Source organism: Phyllobates terribilis, unplaced genomic scaffold, assembly GCF_046119375.1.
Source record: "Phyllobates terribilis strain yellow unplaced genomic scaffold, ASM4611937v1 Scaffold_11__3_contigs__length_659146591, whole genome shotgun sequence".
NCBI lineage: Eukaryota > Metazoa > Chordata > Amphibia > Anura > Dendrobatidae > Phyllobates > Phyllobates terribilis.
This window is the reverse complement of record NW_027362771.1, coordinates 496,684,692-496,705,470: the sequence shown is the minus strand read 5'-3', so window position 1 is coordinate 496,705,470 and position 20,779 is coordinate 496,684,692.

Below are 20,779 nucleotides of genomic sequence, written 5' to 3'. Positions count from 1 at the left end.
AGCATCCCAATGAGTGAAACATTTATCTGTATATATTATATATCTATATCTCTATATATATTATATCTCAGATTAGGTGTCAAAACCTTGGTGACATAGTCCCTTTAAGTGCTGCAGTGCCTGAAATAAAATAAAAAACACATACCTCTTGGAAAAGCGCCATTCCAACAATGTTGGCACTGAGGTAAATATGAAGTGTTTTACTTTATTTGGGGCACTGTAGCATTCAAGAAGGGGTTGACAAAGAGTGGACAACCCCTTAAATGACTTTCTGCAGAAAACGGTCCCAAAAAGTTGCCAAATTTGTACAAATGTTAGAATGTTGCAATCTCCTTCTCTACTCCTCTCGTATCGCCTCTTCCCACAATCGCATACAAGATTTCTCCAGTGCATCCTCCCTACTCTGGAACGCTCTACCTCAACACATAAGACTCTTGTCCACTGTGGAAACCTTCACAAGGAACATGAAGACCCACCTCTTCCGACAAGCCTACAACCTGTATTAACCATCGCTCCACCACATCGCTGCACGACCAGCTGTTCCCTCATCTACTGTATCCTCACCCATCCGTTGTAGACTGTGGCCCTCGCGGGCAGAGTCCTCGCTCCTCCTGGACCAGTCTCTGACTTGTATTGTTAATAATTATTGTACTTGTCTTTACTATGTATACACCTTCTCACATGTAAAGCGCAATATAATAAATGGCACCATAATAATAATAAATAATAATAATCCTAGTGATACTTGTAAAGGATTGTTCGTCTTGTTTCAGGTTTATTTTATGAGTATTGCAGTTGCTTCTCAGCACCATACGCCGTACATTTAGAAATCCTTGTGTCTGCCTTGTGTACCTGCTGTAGCAGGTGTGCCATCTCTGCGTTATCCGCCATATTGAGGTCTTCTCCTATATAGTTCCTGTAATGTGGAGCACATCACCCATATTGCTAGATTCTCATCAATTGTTCTTGATCCCATCTCCTGACTTCAGTGATAGATCAGTGACATGGAGCTGCTGTCCCCTGATGTATAATGTGGAGTCTCAGAGCATTTATCAAAACTGTTCATTACATTGTCTTTGTTGTCCATAGCAACCAACCAGAGCTCAGCTTTCATTTCTCAACCTGCTTTGGTAAAATGAAAGCTGATCTCTGATTGGTTGTTATGGGTGAATAGACACTCCTACTGTAAGGCTGTGTGCACACAATGCTTTACGCTGCGGGGTTTTTTTTCAGTGCAGATTTGTCACAAAACCTGAAGGATTTCCTGATGCCTGCAAAGTGAATGAGAATCCTGAAGTCTCATGCACACTTTGCTTATTTGTGACTTGCAGGTTTGGTGCAGACTTAACCCCTTCACGCCACAGCTAATTTCCGCTTTTGTGTTTCCATTTTTTCACCCCCTTCTTCCCAGAGCCATAACTATTTTTTTGTCCACATAGACATATGAGGGCTTATTTTTGTGCGGGACGAGATGTACTTTTGAATGACACCATTCATTTCACCACTAGTGTACTGGAAAAAGGGAAACAATTCCAAGTGTGGTGAAATTGTGGAAAAAAAAATACAATATGACATTGTTTTTTGGGAATTGTGTTTACATATTGTAGTAAAAATGACCTTGCAATATTATTCTCCTCATTAATACGATTACGGCGATACCCACATGTAAAGTTTTTAATTATTTTAGTGGTGAAAAAAATCTGAAGTTTGGCCCCCCAAATTTTTAGGGTTGTACATAAAGTAATTTTTGCTGCTATTTATACGATATATACTTACCATATTCCTACTTATGTACATACCCTATGTTTGATTATATAGTTGTGGTATTTTACCACTGATGAACATATTCATTCTACTGCCCTATCAATGGAATAACAATTATGCATATACTTACCCCAAGTGCCACCTTTGTTTGGGCACCCTTTGCCCATTTTTTGACTTTCATTATTATTTATTTTAATTCATAAATATATTCCATCTATATATCGTTGTAACATGTTATTTCTCTTTGGCACAATTGTTCTTGGACACTCAACATTTATACTTTATTTTGTCTGTGGTCTAATTTTTGTGGAACTGCAGGGACTAAAAAAACGATACCACATATGTGTATATTTTTTTAATATCTTTACTTTCAATGGGGCAAAGAGGGGTGATTTGAACTTTTTTTTTTTTAACCAACTAACAGCATATCAAACAAAGAGTATAACCATATAATTTGTATAAAAAACCTTAAAATGCAACCTTTATTAATGATAATTAAAATTATCCATACAAAGAAATAATCTGAAGATCAAAGTGAAAAATAATGAATGTGCAGAACTGGTCTGCTCCTATTGTCCCCTATGATGACCCTTCCTGACTGCAGGGGTTGGCACACTAAATACAGTGCGACAATGGCGCCCCCACTCACAAGTCGTCTATCCCTCAAAGTCCCTATAAGTCCCTGGAAATAACAGTGAGCAATAGATTAGGGCTAATATGATAATATAAACCTAGAAAATTATATCTATAAATTAGGCAACAAGAGTATATTGTAAAATATGTATCTCTTTATTAAATCGATTAAAAACACAAAACATGTTAGACATTTTATAAAAAATGATGTGGAGGGAAAAGAAAAGGGTGGAAAGGAATAAAATTATGTTACAGGGCGAAGGAAGTGAGTGTGCACTCCATGCTACATACAGGGAATACCAATTCAAAAAGGTCAATATATGATAAATTGCATAGAATTTTATTATACATTACATGATAATCAAGTTTAAAGTGCATATGCGAAAAAATTAATGTGATAACTTCATTGGTCCCACTGATAAATTTCAATATAATTTTATCTTTAATATATATAGACTAAAAAAAAGGATATATTGCACAAACAAGTATTATATTAAGCCTAAATGATTTTATGCTGAGTTTATATACCGTATTTTTCGGACTATAAGACGCACTTTTTTCCTCCAAAAATTTGGAGGAAAATGGGGGATGCGTCTTACAGTCCAAATGTTGGGGGGGTATATATATACATTGCGTGGGGTGCGGGGGTAGTGGTAGCGGCGGAGGAGCGGGGCACAGGAGGCAGCAGATGCGCGCTGCAGCCTACACTGTCCCCGCTGCTAAAGAAAATGAATATTCACTGTTCCTCACGCCCATGGGGCGTGGGGAGCACTGAATATTCATGCTCCTTAATAGCGGCACACAGTGTAGCCGCAGCGCGGCTCCTGCTGTTGCCGGAATCGCCTGTGCCCGCTGTTAAAGCGCATGAATATTCAACCTCTCTCCATGCCCATGAGTGTTGAGAGGGGTGAATATTCATGCCCTTTAATAAGCGGGCACACGCGATAGCCCAGCAGCAGCAGGAGCCACACTGTGGCTACGCTGTGTGGTGGCTATTAAGGAGCATGAAGTCACTGCTCCCCGCGCACACAGTCCTGGTGTGGGGAGCAGTGACTTCCGGCAGCTGATCTCTCTCCTTGTGAGCCGCACATGGCAGTGAGGTCATGCGCAGCTCACATGGAGAGATCAGTGCGGGTAGACAGGACGCAGCGCTGGAGGAGAGAAGAAAGGTAAATAGGAGTATTAATTTTTTTATATGCAGCCTGGTAGGGATTAGGGGGACCATGCATACTAGGATAAGGATGAGGGAGCCATACATATAAGGGTAAGGATGAGGGGTGCCATGCATACCAGGATAACGCTGAGGGGGGCATACATAACAGGATAAAGATGAGGAGGCCATACATTACAGGATAAGGATGAGGGGCCATACATTCCAGGATAAGGATGATGGGTGCCATGCATACCAGGATAGGGATTAGGCATGCCATGCATACCAGGATAGGGATTAGGGGTGCCATGCATACCAGGATGGAAAGATGCCGGCTATTGAGGAGAATGAAGTTCCTGCTCCCCACGCACACATCCCCGCCGTCGGAGCAGTGACAATTTCCGCATCTCATCTCACCTTGTGAGGGCACATAGCAGTCATGCACGGCTCACACAGTGAGATCAGTGCTGGCAAACAGGATGCAGCGCTGGAGAAGAGGGGAGGAAGGTGAGTAGAAGTGTTTATTTCTTTTGTGTAAACCAGTATAGGAATGAGGGGTGCCATGCATACCAGGAAGAGGGATGAGGGGTGCTTTGTATAACAGGACAGGGATGAGGGGTGCCATGCATACCAGGACAGGGATGAGAGATGCCATGCATACCAGGATGGGGATTGTTGTGACATGCATACCAGGATGGGGATGAGGTGTGCCATGTATACAAGGATAAGGATGAGGGGTGCAATGCATACCAGGATAGGGATGAGGGGTGCCATGCATACCAGGATAAGGAAGAGGGGTGCCATGCATACCAGGATGGAGAGAGGCCAGGCATACCAGGATGGGGATGGGGACCATGTATAAAAGGATGGGGGGGGGCATATATACCAGGATGGGGGATATTGTCAAAAATGGGGGACATTACCCCTATTTCAGTATCAGCAGAAGACCCCCTCCCCCTTAAAAGTGCATCATGAACACATTTTTTGCTTAAATTTTTATTTTTATTTTCCTCCTCTAAAACCTAGGTGCGTCTTATGGTCGATGCGTCTTATAGTCCGAAAAAAGCGGTATTTCATTTCATTACTATTTATTCATCCAATGGATATAATCCAAGAAATATGCATAATGCATGTTATATACCATTTTTTTCGGACTATAAGACAAAACTTTGGAGGAAAGTGGGGGGGGTTATAGTCTGAATTTGGTGTATTATATATATATATATATATATATATATATTTATACTGTGGTTGGTGAGGGGTGTGGGAGGAGCGGCAGCAGCGGAGGAGTGGGGCACAGGAGGAAAGAGCCGCCTACTGTAGCCTACACTGTGCCCGCTACTAAAGAAAATTAATATTCACTGCTCCCCACGCCCATGGGCTTGTGGAGCACTGATTATTCATTTTCCTTAGTAGCCTGCACACAGTGCAGCCACAGCACAGCTCCTGCTGCGGCCGGGCGATCGCATGTACCTGCCCATGGCCGTGGAGAGGGGTGAATTTTTATGCTCTTTAATAGCGAGCAAATGCGATTGCCTGGCAGCAGCAGGAGTCACGCTGCGGCTACACTATGTGCTGGATATTGAGGAGAATTAAGTTCCTGCTCCCCACGTACACAGTCCCGGCGTGGGAGCAGTGACTATTTCCGCAGCTCCCAAATCTAGATCTCAAATATAGAGATCTCAAATCACAAATAAATACAATGGTCAGGTATATAGTTCATTGATATGGATAAATAATACAGCATATTGTTAAAATATTCCCTAAAATCCTAAAATGATCGGTGAGATAATAGTGAAGTGATGGAAATGGAAAAGATAAAGTTTAAATCAACTAACTAAAAACAGTAGAACAGACCCGGTTTAATTTTATTACAGCCCTTACATCAAACTGATATATCCCCATACTTCTACTGTAGCTTATACCTTGGAATCTTATTGGTCAGTTACTGATCACATGACCAGTTGCATCCAGGTGCCTGTGCGCTCAGTTGACAGTTGAGGAAAGTGACAGTTGGAGCTGACTGGTGATAGTGAAGAAGTTGTCTGCGGACAGTGATCAAATCGATAATATGGAGAAAGAGGAGATTGTAGGGAAGAAGAGAGAGAGAAAAAGAAGACACTTGGACTCATGGGTTGCTGAGGAGACTTCAATCAAAAAACCCAAATGGAGAGGGACAAAGGGTAAAAAAACAGACTCAGGACTTGAGATGAGCGTTGTTCTACTCGAACTGTTCGCCAATCTCAAATTCGAGCTGTTTTGGGCGGTGTTCGAGCTGTTCGGCGAACACGAACGATTTGAGAAAAATTCGGCTGTTCGAGGTTATGTTCGATAACTGTTCGTGCACCAAAATCATAACTGGATTTTTTCTCAGTAATGATGAAAATTAATGTTAATACGCAGTATGAGTGTACAGCTGGGTGGGGGGAGGGGCAGGGGATGGATCTCTGCAGGAATGAAGATCTCCATTTTTTTTTCTCTTTCCCGCATTTGCAGTGGGGAGGTGCAGTCTGTCAGCCTATCAGCAGCGCACACACGGAGCGAACTGCTGTTTATCACACAAGCAAGGGCATGTGTCATTGGCAGTGTATGTCACATGTCCTTGCCCTATAAGACCAAGCCATTTTCCCCGTCGCCACCATTTTCTCACTGCTGCAGCTGCGTGTTAGACGGCACCGCTGTTGCTGTGTGCGCTATACCTTGTTAATTTCAAGCCAATTTTCGCACAAATCTACAGATAACTTGGGAGTAGGGAATAGTTGTGATTGCAGTCCTTTTAAGGACTAGGTTACAGCATTTCCTACGACTTTTATCAGGCAGGTCTGTGCTCTTAAATAGATAGATTGTGGGAGTAAAGACTAATTGTAATTGCAGTCCTTTTCAGGACTAGGTTACATCAGTTCCTATCAGTTTTTGCCAGGCAGGTCTGTGCCAGTGCTGTGCAAGTTTTTTTCACAGCATTTGGCTGAATCTAGCAAAGCTAATCCTTTTTGGCCTATTGCAGAGTGTGTTAGTCAGTGGAGTAGCCTATCTGTTTTGCAAGATATACCACCTGTGTATAGAATACCAATTTTTTTACTGCACCTAGTGAAGTAAAATCTTTTGGGCATAGCATCATTCTATTAGTCCATCTATACTGACCTCCATCAGGTTGCAAATTGAATATAATTTTTTTCTGCATCTAGCTCTGAAAAAATATTTGGGCTTCTAGCAGTGTGTGGGACTTGTTCTATTAGTCCATCTATACTGACCTCCATCAGGTTGCAAACTGAATATAATTTTTTTCTGCATCTAGCTCTGAAAAAATATTTGGCCTTCTAGCAGTGTGTGGGACTTTCTCTATTAGTCCATCTATACTGACCTCCATCAGGTTGCAAATTAAAAATAATTTTTATCTGCATCCAGCTCTGAAAAAATATTTGGCCTTCTAGTAGTGTGTGGGACTTTCTCTATTAGTCCATCTATACTGACCTCCATCAGGTTGCAAATTAAAAATAATTTTTATCTGCATCTACCTCTGAAAAAATATTTGGGCTTCTATGTGTGTGTTGGACTGGTTCTATTAGTCCATCTATACTGACCTCCATCAGGTTGCAAACTGAATATAATTTTTTTCTGCATCTAGCTCTGAAAAAATATTTGGCCTTCTAGCAGTGTGTGGGACTTTCTCTATTAGTCCATCTATACTGACCTCCATCAGGTTGCAAATTAAAAATAATTTTTATCTGCATCTACCTCTGAAAAAATATTTGGGCTTCTAGCTGTGTGTGGGACTTGTTCTATTAGTCCATCTATACTGACCTCCATCAGGTTGCAAACTGAATATAATTTTTTTCTGCATCTAGCTCTGAAAAAATATTTGGCCTTCTAGCAGTGTGTGGGACTTTCTCTATTAGTCCATCTATACTGACCTCCATCAGGTTGCAAATTAAAAATATTTTTTTTTCTGCATCTACCTCTGAAAAAATATTGGGCTTCTAGCTGTGTGTGGGACTTGTTCTTTTAATCCATCTATACAGACCTCCATCAGGTTGCAAACTGAATATATTTTTTTTCTGCATCTAGCTCTGAAAAAATATTTGGCCTTCTAGCAGTGTGTGGGACTTTCTCTATTAGTCCATCTATACTGACCTCCATCAGGTTGCAAATTAAAAATAATTTTTATCTGCATCTACCTCTGAAAAAATATTTGGGCTTCTAGCTGTGTGTGGGACTTGTTCTATTAGTCCATCTATACTGACCTCCATCAGGTTGCAAACTGAATATAATTTTTTTCTGCATCTAGCTCTGAAAAAATATTTGGCCTTCTAGCAGTGTGTGGGACTTGTTCTATTAGTCCGCCTATACTGACCTCCATCAGGTTGCAAATTCAAAATAATTTTTTGTCTGCATCTAGCTCTGAAAAAATTTTTGGCCTTCTAGCAGTGTGTGGGACTTTCTCTATTAGTCCATCTATACTGACCTCCATCAGGTTGCAAACTGAATATATTTTTTTTCTGCATCTACCTCTGAAAAAATATTTGGGCTTCTAGCTGTGTGTAGGACTTGTTCTATTAGTCCATCTATACTGACCTCCATCAGGTTGCAAACTGAATACAATTTTTTTCTGCATCTACCTCTGAAAAAATATTTGAGCTTCTAGCTGTGTGTGGGACTTGTTCTATTAGTCCATCTATACTGACCTCCATCAGGTTGCAAATTGAATATAATTTTTTTCTGCATCTAACCCTGCCAATAGTTTTGGCCTAATACCACAGTTTGGCCACTCAGCTCTGCTCGGTTCCCATCCATTGTTTTTTTGTGCAAACAACTCCAGAGTTGTGAATTAGTTAACCACCAAAATGAGTGGAAAAAGGCCTGCTGCTGGTGGAAAGGGGAATAGGCGTGTTGGGAAGGGGAAAAAAGGTTGTGTCCGTGGGGTAGGTGTTAAAGCAACAGTAACATCTGCAGAAGAAAGACCATCTTCCTGCCAAACTAAAATGTCTACTTCTTTTAGCGGACAATGTGATAAGATCCCTCTCTTACGGCCACGCCAATCGCTACAAATTCCAGATGAGGCACAAAAACAGCAGGTGCTTCAACGGATATCAAGTGCTCCTTTAAGTGGGCTCTCCTCCACATCAACTTCAACATCACAAATACTCCAGTCCTCAAAGGTGTCACCCCAATCGCACTTGCTTCCTCACAGCTCCCAAATCTCCAGCTGCCCGTCTGAGTATGAGGTAGAACAGATGGTTGAGTCTGCAGAGCTGTTTACTCATACTATAGCCTCGGAATCAGAGGTCGACTCCAGCGCTTCTGTGAATCCAGACGAGGAAATGATCTGCACTGATGCCGAGAATCTTTATGAGTCGGATCCAGGACCAGACGCAGAAGGTTCTGACCATAATGTAGACCCTCATTCCCAAACTGTAACTCCTGTTGGTGGAGACAATGAGGAAGACGATGATGAGACTCAAATACCTGATTGGAGCGACAACTTTAGTTTTTTGTCAGGGCAGGAACAGGTTGGCTCTGAGGACGACGGGTGTGATAACGCACAGGGTGATGATGATGAGGTTTGAGATCCCACTTACTGTCAACCCACAGTCAGCCAAGAGATGAGGTCAGCAGAGGAGGTGGAGGAAGGTGCTAGTGACGACGATGTCAGGTTGCGCATTCCTGGACAGAGACGTAGTACTGGAAGCACGTCAACAACTGCATCCTCAAACACAACTCTGCCTCTCACCACAAGTCGTGGTGGCTCTTCAAGTCGCATGGGTGCTAAGCCTTGCATAGCCTGGGCATTTTTTCAGATCGATAAAGATGACCCAACTCGTGTTATTTGTAACATTTGTCAGCAAAAGCTAAGTAGAGGCCAAAAAATACATAGTTTGAGTCCTTCATGTATGAACCGGCACATGGACATGAAGCATAAGTTGCAGTGGGAAGCTCAGTGTGCTACAATGCGGCCTAGCCGGCCGGGCCAACCACCGTCTGCCATATCTTGTGCATCCGCGGCCTCTTCATCCTCTGTGACTGGGGGGACAGCAGTCACACCTGTTTTGGGGCGCAGACCTGCCACCTCTTTACCCGCAACAGCCAGCGTGATTGGCAGGTCATCATTTTCTTTGGAGGTGGTAACACCAGCTGGTGTTGAGCGCTGTCCGACATCGATAGCACCACCTTTGGATCAAGGCAACATAACATGTCCGCCTGCATCTTCCTCACAGACCGGCAGTTTGCCGGGGACACCCTTATCAACCCCGTCTAAGCACAATAGCCAGCCCTCGGTCCCTCAGATGTGGACAAGTAAAAGACGATTTCCTCCTAGCCATGAGAAAGCTAAGAGGTTGAATTTCACCATCTGCAAGCTCTTGGCTACAGAAATGCTGCCTTTCCGCCTGGTGGACACAGAGGATTTTCGAGACCTTATGTCCGTCGCAGTGCCCCAGTACCAGATGCCCAGTCGGCACTACTTCTCAAAGAAAGGTGTGCCTGCGCTCCACCAGCATGTCGCACACAACATCACCGCTTCTTTGAGAAACTCTGTGTGTGACAGGGTGCATTTCACCACAGACACTTGGACGAGTAGGCATGGACAGGGGCGTTACATGTCGCTGACTGGGCACTGGGTAACTATGGTGACAGCAGGACAAGGAGCTGCTGTCCAAGTCTTGCCGTCCCCACAAGTTGTGCGTCAATCCTCTTTATGTCAAAGTTCCTCCACTGCTTCTGCCTCCTCAACCTCCTCTCGGTCTTCCACCTGCACCCAAAGCCTGTCTGGTCATGCCACAAGCTTTCTAACTGCGCAGAAGGGATCCTGCACACCTCCTTACTATGCTGGCAGTAGGGCTCAACGTCATCAGGCGTTTTTTACTTTGAAATGTCTGGGAAATGTGAGTCACACAGCTGAGGAGTTGTGGTCAGCTCTGGAGAACCAATTTCATGAATGGTTGTCTCCACTGGACCTGAAACCAGGGAAGGCCATGTGCGACAATGCTACAAACCTGGGTGCGGCCCTTCGCCGGGGCAATGTCACACACGTGCCTTGTATGGCTCACGTGTTGAACCTGGTTGTCCAGCAATTTTTAGCCCACTATCCCAGACTAGATGGCCTTCTGCAGAGGGCACGGTCGCTGTGTGCTCACTTCCGCCGTTCGCATCCCGCAGCTCAGTGACTTACATCTCTACAGAAGTCGTTGGGCCTGCCACTTCACCGGCTAAAATTCGATGTGCCTACCCGGTGGAATTCAACTCTGCACATGTTGCAGCGACTGTGGCAGCACCGACAAGCCCTGGTGCAATACGTTCTGACGTATAGCCTGGTCCAACGAGATCCAGAGGTGGGGCAAATCACGCTGGAGGAGTGGTCTCAGATCAGGGGCCTATGCACCCTTCTGCACAGTTTTGAAATGGCGACGAAGATGTTTAGTGCTGACGATGCCATTATCAGCATGACTATTCCGGTGATTTACATGCTGGAGCACATGTTAAACAGAATTCGGAGTCAGGTGGTGGCAGAAGAGGAGGTGGAGGAAGTAGAGGAGGAGGAGTTGTATGCGGAAGGGCTAACATCTGCAAGGTCCAGACGGTCGGCAGCACCAAGGCGGCAGGCATGTGAGGGTCGGGGAGATGGTTTTACCAGGGCACATGGTAGCAGCCAAACTAGTGAGGAAGGTGCAGGAGTCCAGGAAGAAGTGGAGGACGAACTGATGGAAGACTCATCAGATGAGGGAGACCTTGATCACATTTCTGTTGTGCGAGGTTGGGGGGAGAGGACAGAGGAAGGAAGCATGATTGTTACCTCGCCACCAACACAACAGGGACTTGGTGCTCCTGGATGCGCAACACACATGAGTGCCTTCTTGCTGCACTACCTGCAACATGACCCTCGAATTGTGAGAATTAGAAATAATCCTGACTACTGGGTTGCCACACTGTTAGATCCCCGGTACAAAAGTAAATTTGCAGAAATTATTCCTGCCATAGAAAGGGATGAACGCATGCAGGAGTATCAGCAGAGACTGTTGCAGAATCTTACATGTGCTTTTCCACAAAACACCAGTGGTGCACGTAGTGAATCTCACAGTTCCAACTTGCCAACCGTGGGACCGTCAAGTGTTCAGCACTCAAACCGTAACAGAACCACAGTATCTGCTGGTAACATCAATTTTGCGGAATCATTTCACCACTTTTTTAGCCCATCCTTTGCAAGGCCACAGGAGACAAGAAGTCTGACACATAGTCAACGCCTAGAGACGATGGTACAGGAGTATCTCCAAGTAAACATTGAAGCCATGACTGTGTCACTGGACCTTTGCTCTTTTTGGGCTTCCAATCTGGATAAATGGCCGGAGCTAGCCACTTACGCCTTGGAGATCTTGTCATGCCCCGCAGCCAGCGTTCTGTCTGAACGTGTGTTCAGCGCTGCTGGTGGTGTGCTGACAGATAAGCGCATGCGGCTCTCCACTGATAATGTAGACAGACTCACGTTCATAAAAATGAACAAATCATGGATCCGAAATGACTTTTCTACTCCTGTGTCATCCTGGGGAGAGTAAAAGCTTGATGATTGGTTAAAATCACCCTACCAACCGTTTTAAGCTTTCAAATTACTAATCATGTTTATCTGTATCTTGACTGGAAAATAATTTGGGCTTTGTAGCAGTGTGCAGCACTGATTCTATTAGACCATTTATAATAAGCTCCACCATATTTAAAATTACTAATCATGTTTATCTGTATCTTGGCTGGAAAATAATTTGGGCTTTGTAGCAGTGTGCAGCACTGATCCTATTAGGCCATCTATACTAAGCTCCACCAGATTTAAAATTAATAATAATTTTTAGCTGCATCTAGCCCGGAAAATAATTTTGGGGCTCCGAGATGCGCAAGACACATAAGTGCCTTCTTGCTACACTACCTGCAGCATGACCCTCATATTGTCAGAATTCGAAGTAATCATGACTACTGGGTTGCCACACTCTTAGATCCCCCAAACTTTTCGATCAACCTTTTCATTTTAATAAAGACCAAAAAAATGGTCATTTTTGAAATTATAAGCATTAGCAGGTTATTAGAAACTGAAATCAAACAGTTTTCAACTCAAAACTTTATTCTAGGTGATGTTACATTTTCACATAGGACCCCTTGTTCGAAAGGAGCTTCTGAACTCTCTCCTCCATTGAATTTGTCAGGTTTTGGATGGTTTCTGCTTCAATTGTTTTGCATGAGGACAGAATACCCTCCCAGAGCTGTTGCTTAGATTTGAACTGCCTCCCGCCATCATAGACACTCCTTTTGATGATGCTCCAGAGGTTCTGAATGGGGTAGAGGTCAGGGGAGCATGGGGGTCACACCATAAGTTTGTCCCCTTTTATGCCCATATCAGCCAGAGATGCAGATGTTTTATGTGCAGCATGAGATGGTGCATTATCATGCAAAAAAATGATCTTGCTGTGAAATACACGGTTCTTCTTCTTGAACCATGGCAGGAAGTGCTGTTTGAGAAAATCCACATACATTATGGAGTTCATCTTGAGCGCCTTCAGGGATCCTAAAGGGGCCGACAATCTCTCTCCCCATGATTCCAGCCCAAAACATTACTCCACCTCCTCCTTGTTGGCGCTGTAGCCGTGTTTGCGTGGGGTGTCCATCAACCAGCCATCCTCCACTCCATCCATCTGGACCATCGAGCGCTGCACGGCACTCATCCGTGAACAAAACAGTTTTGAAATCAGTCTTCATGTAATTTTTAGCCCACTGGAGCCGTTTCTGCTTGTGTGAAGTGGATAGAGGAGGTCGACAGGATGGCGTATGCACAGCTGCAAACCTCTGAAGGACCCTGCATCTTGTTGTTCGGGGGACGTTGGAGGCACCAGCAGCTTCAAAAACTTGTCTGCTGCTATGACAAGGCTTTTTTGCCGCTGCTCTTTTAACCTGACGTAATTGCCTGTAGGAAAGAGTCCTCAATTTGCCCTTATCAGCACGCACACGTCTGTACTGTGAATCAGCTACATACTTCTTGATTGCCAAGACACTTCATCCTGATCATCGCACAATGTTGATTGTAGTCATGCCTTGACCTAAACACTCCACAATTTGTTGCTTCTCAGCAGCCGACACATCCTTTTTCTTTCCCATTTTGGCAGAAAATGTAGGCTGCTTAATAATGTGAGACAGCCTTCTTAAGTAGTCTTGCCTTTCATTGGACACACCTGCCAAACTAATTAGCACAGGTGTCTGCAATTAGTGTTGAGCCACCCCCGTAGTGTTCGAGTTCGGTTCGGTTCGTCGAACACCCGTGTGTTCGCCGAACTGTTCGTCGAACTGTTCGTCGAACACCTTCGAACACCGTTAAAACCAATGGCAGGCAAACAAAAACACATAGAAACACATAGAAAACACCTTCAAAGGTGTCCAAAAGCTGACAAACTGCTCAGAAGACACAACTAACACATGGAAAAGTGACAAGTACATATAGTCATGCGAAAAGAAAAGAGGTGGAGGAGTAAAAGGAGGGGGAGACACAGATACAGGCATGTCATGCCCTTCTAAAATCCAAAAAGTGAGAAGCCGACACGTTCAGTCCGCTCCTGCCCGTGCCACCTCCGTGTCGCCGGGTTTGTGCCAGAGCCGCGGTGAACCCTGACGGCCAGCCCCCCTCTCCCAATACTGGTGCCTGTCCGCTGGTGGGTCGAGCGAGCCCCCCTGTGGTGGAGGCAGCTCTAAGCTTTTTAATTTAAATTGTCTCTCTAATTTGAATGAATACACTTTAAATCCATTTACAAGGATCTATTGGAGGGCAAGTCTCATGCCAGCAGCCGCGTAATTCCAGCTCCAGTAGCGTCCACTAAAGCTGCTGCAGTTAAAAAGCTTTTATAAGGATTGAGCTCGGCTGTCCACCGCAAGGCATCCTACTGCCAGTCCCAGCCCCTATGCCTTGGGGTGCCTGCTGATGCTCTTCACTGAGTATCCCGTGGTCCCGAAGCATTTCCTTTGAAAAAATTAAGTGTCCAAACTACAGGTGGTGTAGCTTGCTTAACAGCCGGGATAATCCGCTGACTAGCAGACACTGCTACTAGGCACAAAGTATTTCCTGGGCTAGATGCAGTTAAAAATTTGTAATTAGATACTCTCGTTGGATGCTGAGAAAGCATTCCATAGAGTCTCCTGGCACGCCATATATGATTCTCTTAAAAATCTTGGGGTAGGGGTCTAGGGGACCCTTTTATAGCCAAAATCACAGCCCTGTATCACAATACGTCACCTAGGCTGAAGATAGCTGGAACTGTAGCACCCTGAGGGCTCGGTTGCTACAGAGGTATTGCACCTCACCCAGAGGTGTGATATCTCACTCTCAGGTAAGGATGGAGTGTGGATCAGGACCCGACACCTGCATGCATTACACCACATTGCCGTGGGGCAGGGCGACCAATATGCCTCTGAGATGGGCACGACAGTCCCTGTCCCTGGCTGGAGTGGGGGGAGGGAACACTGAGGAAGGGGAACCCTGTAGTGCAGGAGCAGGGAGGAAGCAGTTCCTGGGTGCATTGAGAAGGGAGTATAAAAGGTGGGCACCATCTTAGTTCAGTGCAGAGAAGTCTGAGCAGAAGTGGCAGGGAGCAGGGGCTCTGCATGAGCTCTGCTCCGGAGGCGGGCCTAGTAACAGAGGCCCAGGCCTGGAAGAGGGAGAAGGAAGGAAGAGGAGAGGAGAAGGCTCCAGGAACGAGGAATGAAGGGATCCCAGGGGTGCGGACGGGCGAGTCGCCACCACACGCCCGAATCCACCTGCGTGGAGGGGTCAGGCCAAAGGGGGAGACCGGTCCCCGAAACTAGTGGAGGCAGGAAACGACCCTCAGCTAGAAACCGGAGGCTGTGACATTTTATGTGGCGCAGCCCCTCGCTACACCCGCTAGGAAGGCAACACATAGGGTCAGGGAAACTAGCGCCAAGTTTACCAAGAGGAGGCCCGAGGCAGCCGGACAGAAGGGTTGGTAAGAAAGGCCAGACAAAGGACACACAAAGGGGGTCCTGTGAAGCGCTCCAAAGTTATCTGGGAGTTGTCTGAGCCCCTCACCTGGTGAGCACAGTACGACGTGGGCAGCCGTTACCTGCAGACGTGGTCTGGATAATAAGAACTGTGAGTAAAGGCCCTGGACTGCATCACTGACTCCGTGTCGTTACTGCTGCTGCCCTGCACCATCACCCCCATCCTCCGCATACACTGCCCTGAGGCTATACTCCTCCCGTGGGGAGTTATGCTACGCTCTGCTGAACCCACAACACCAGCCTCAGCGGTCTGCCCTGCAGCGGCGGTTCACTCTGACCGCAATCCACGAGTGGCGTAGTCGGACATTTAAACATCAAAACCACATAAATAGTTCCGCCACTGGTTTGACCACCCTGAGCCACGGAACCGGGTCGCTGCCACGAAGACTACAACCACCAGCATCCACCAAAAAGGGTCCGGCTCCGGGTGTCCCAAGGACCGGGGGGTGCATCAGAACATTTTCATCACCTTTCACAATCACCAATGGGACAAGGCAGGGATGTCCTCTGTCCCCTCTCTTATATATCCTAGTGACGGAGCACCTGCTCTCATCAATTCGCCATAACCCCAATATTAGGTGGATTGAGGTGGGAGGCACCGAGTACAAGTGCTCTCTATTTGCTGATGATGTCCTAGTATATATCACTCAATCACATATATCCATCCATGCTGTTATGGCTGAAATAGATCACTTTGTTACATGGTCAAATTTTAAAATCAATGCAGCGAAGTCTGAGGCCCTCGATGTCTCCCTCCCCAAATCCATATAGGATTCCATCCAGTCCAACTTTCCCTTTGCCTGGCCCTCACAGGGTATCAAATACTTAGGAATTCCTATTCATAGAGACCTCTCCCATCTATGTTATCTTAATTTTGGGCCCTTTATTGAACAACTCCATACAGACCACGGTTGGCAAGTTAGAACTGTAAGATTCACTACGTGAACCATTGGTGTTTTGTGGAAAAGCACATGTACACTGTGTTCCAAATTATTATGCAAAAAGTGTTTAGGAGTGATAAGGGAAGAATTTGTTTGTTTGTCAGTTAAACTCATTGATGGTGATGTGTGTCAGGGCTCTTTATAACACTGTAAGCAATTGCAGACACCTGTGCTAATTAGTTTGGCAGGTGTGTCCAATGAAAGGCAAGACTACTTAAGAAGGCTGTCTCACATTATTAAGCAGCCTACATTTTCTGCCAAAATGGGAAAGAAAAAGGATGTGTCGGCTGCTGAGAAGCAACAAATTGTGGAGTGTTTAGGTCAAGGCATGACTACAATCAACATTGTGCGATGATCAGGATGAAGTGTCTTGGCAATCAAGAAGTATGTAGCTGATTCACAGTACACATGTGTGCGTGCTGATAAGGGCAAATTGAGGACTCTTTCCTAAAGGCAATTACGTCAGGTTGAAAGAGCAGCGGCAAAAAAGCATTTTCATAGCAGCAGACAAGTTTTTGAAGCTGCTTGTGCCTCCAACGTCCCCCGAACAACAAGATGCAGGGTCCTTCAGAGGTTTGCAGCTGTGCATACGCCATCCTGTCGACCTCCTCTATCCACTTCACACAAGCAGAAACGGCTCCAGTGGGCCAAACATTACATGAAGACTGATTTCAAAACTGTTTTGTTCACGGATGAGTGCCGTGCAGCGCTCGATGGTCCAGATGGATGGAGTGGAGGATGGCTGGTTGATGGACACCCCACGCAAACACGGCTACAGCGCCAACAAGGAGGAGGTGGAGTAATGTTTTGGGCTGGAATCATGGGGAGAGAGATTGTCGGCCCCTCTAGGATCCCTGAAGGCGCTAAAGATGAACTCCATAATGTATGTGGATTTTCTCAAACAGCACTTCCTGCCATGGTTCAAGAAGAAGAACCGTGTATTTCACAGCAAGATCATTTTTCTGCATGATAAAGCACCATCTCATGCTGCACATAAAACATCTGCATCTCTGGCTGATATGGGCATAAAAGGGGACAAACTTATGGTGTGACCCCCATGCTCCCCTGACCTCTACCCCGTTCAGAACCTTTGGAGCATCATTAAAAGGAGTGTCTATGATGGCGGGAGGCAGTTCACATCTAAGCAACAGCTCTGGGAGGGTATTCTGTCCTCATGCAAAACAATTGACGCAGAAACCATCCAAAACCTGACAAATTCAATGGACGAGAGAGTTCAGAAGCTCCTTTCGAACAAGGGGTCCTATGTGAAAATGTAACATCACCTAGAATAAAGTTTTGAGATGAAAATAGAGATGAGCGGTGTTCGACTAGAACTGTTCGCCAATCTCAAATTCGAGCTGTTTTCGGCGGTGTTCGAGTTGTTCGACGAACCCGAACGATTTGCAAAAAATTCGGCTGTTCGAGGTTATGTTCGATAACTGTTCGTGCACCAAAAGCGTGTCCTGCATGTCTGGCGCTATTTAGAGCACCAATCATGCAGGGATTGTCTGCCACTCACTGTAATGCCACAGCCATGGTGGTTGTGGCATTACAGTGATTGCCCAAATCGATGGGAAAAGTGCCAACAGTGAAACATGAAAAGCCGGCAATTCATCAGCGACATACACCGGTACCCGTCAATTTAGAACCGAAAGAATAGAGCTTCACACATAGATTAGATAGATAGAAACATGTCAGTCACACATATAAGAAGCACAGTGACAGTGTTGCTTACTGTACTTGTCATTTAGTGTAAAGGATTTATCAAAAAAAATAATAGTGTTTTCATGCACCGTCTCTTTAAAAAAGCCGGCCGGCAATTCAGCAGCGGTACCTGACAATTTATAACAGACAGAATAGAGCTTCACACATAGATTAGATAGATAGAAACATGTCAGTCACATATATATGAAGTACAGTGACAGTGTTGATTACTGTACTTGTCATTTAGTGTAAAGGATTTATTTAAAAAAATAATAGTGTTTTCATGCACCGTCTCTTTAAAAAAGACAGCCGGCAATTCAGCATCTGTACCCAACAATTTAGAATAGAAGGAATAGAGAATCACACATAGATTAGGTAGATAGAAACATGTCAGTCACATATATATGAAGTACAGTGACAGTGTTGCTTACTGTACTTGTCATTTAGTATAAAGGATTTATTAAAAAAAATAATAGTGTTTTCATGCACTGTCTCTTTAAAAAAGCCGGCCGGCAATTCAGCATCTGTACCCGACAATTTAGAATAGAAGGAATAGAGAATCACACATAGATTAGATAGATAGAAACATGTCAGTCACATATATATGAAGTACAGTGACAGTGTTGCTTACTGTACTTGTCATTTAGTGTAAAGGATTTATTAAAAAAAAATAATAGTGTTTTCATGCACCGTCTCTTTAAAAAAGCCGGCCGGAAATTCAGCATCTGTACCCGACAATTTAGAATAGAAGGAATAGAGAATCACACATAGATTAGATAGATAGAAACATGTCAGTCACATATATATGAAGTACAGTGATAGTGTTGATTACTGTACTTGTCATTTAGTGTTAAAATAAAGGATTTATTTAAAAAAAAATTGGCGTGGGGATCCCCATAATTTTAGGCTCTAGCGGAGGTTAAGCAGACGGCTGGGGCAGATGTTTGAAGCCTGGGAAGGGGGTAATACCCACGGAGCTTCCCAGGCTACTAATATCAGCCCCCAGCGGAATACCTAGCCTTTACTAGCTATTAAAATGGGGGACCCCCCAAAAAAATTACGTGGGGACCCCCCTATTTTAATAGCTAGCAAAGGCTAGGCAGACAGCTGGGGGCTGATATTAATAGCCCAGGAAGGGTTCCATGAATATTGGCCCCCTCCCAGGCTAGAAACACCAGCCGTCAGTCGCCCCAGAAATGGCGCATCCTTAGGATGCGCCAATTCTGGCACTTAGCTTCGCTCTTCCCACTGCCCTGTAGCGGTGGCAGTGGGGTAATAGGGTTGGGGTTGATGTCAGCTTATAATGCCAGCTGACATCAAGCCCAGGTTAGTAATGGAGAGGCGTCTATAAGACACCCCCATTACTAACCCCATAGTCAAAGTTAAAAGAAAACACAAACACCCAGAATAAAGTCCTTTAATTGAAATAAAGACACATTCCTTTATTGTTCTAAATTAAACCATACTTACCATCACGCTCATTCCAGCTGAAGCCAACGATCTCCTGCAATAAAAGAAAAATAATAAAGCAACCTCATCCTTACCTTTCCATGGTTCCCACGACAGCTTCAGCTCTGCTACATTGAGATAACAGGCTGGACCGCAGCAGAATGCTGCCATCCAGCCTGTCATCCCACAGACACTGAGAAGCGCAGGCATGCTTGCGCTCCTCAGTGTCTGGCTGTGACGGCATCCAGATGAGCCGAGGTCATGTCCAATGAACTCGGCTCACCTCATGCACGTCACTGACAGCGTGGGAGAATTCTCCTGCACTCAGCACTTCAGCGTGAGAATTCTCCCACGCTGTCAGTGACGTACATGAGGTCAGCTGAGTTCATTGGACATGAATGAGCTCACCTCATGCACGTCACTGACAGCGTGGGAGAATTCTCACGCTGTAGCGCTGAGTGCAGGAGAATTTTCCCACGCTGTCAGTGACGTGCATGAGGTGAGCTGAGATCATTGGACATGAATGAGCTCACCTCATGCACGTCACTGACAGCGTGGGAAAATTCTCCTGCACTCAGCGCTTCAGCGTGAGAATTTTCCCACGCTGTCAGTGACGTGCATGAGGTGAGCTCATTCATGTCCAATGAACTCAGCTGACCTCATGTACGTCACTGACAGCGTGGGAGAATTTTCACTCTGAAGTGATGAGTGCAGGAGAATTCTCCCACGCTGTCAGTGACGTGCATGAGGTGAGCCGAGTTCATTGGACATGAACTTGTCTCATCTTTATGCCGCCACAGCGAGACACTGAGGAGCGCAAGCATGCCTGCGCTTCTCAGTGTCCGCGGGATGACAGGCTGGATGGCAGCGTTCTGCTGCGGTCCAGCCTGTCATCTCGATGTAGCAGAGCTGAAGCTGTCGTGGGAACCATGGAAAGGTAAGGATGAGGTTGCTTAATTATTTTACTTTTATTGCAGAAGACATTGGCTTCAGCTGGAATGGGCGTGACGGTAAGTATGGTTTAATTTAGAACAATAAAGAATTGTGTGTTTATTTCAATTAAAGGACTTTATTCTGGGTGTTGTGTTTTTTAAAATATTTTACT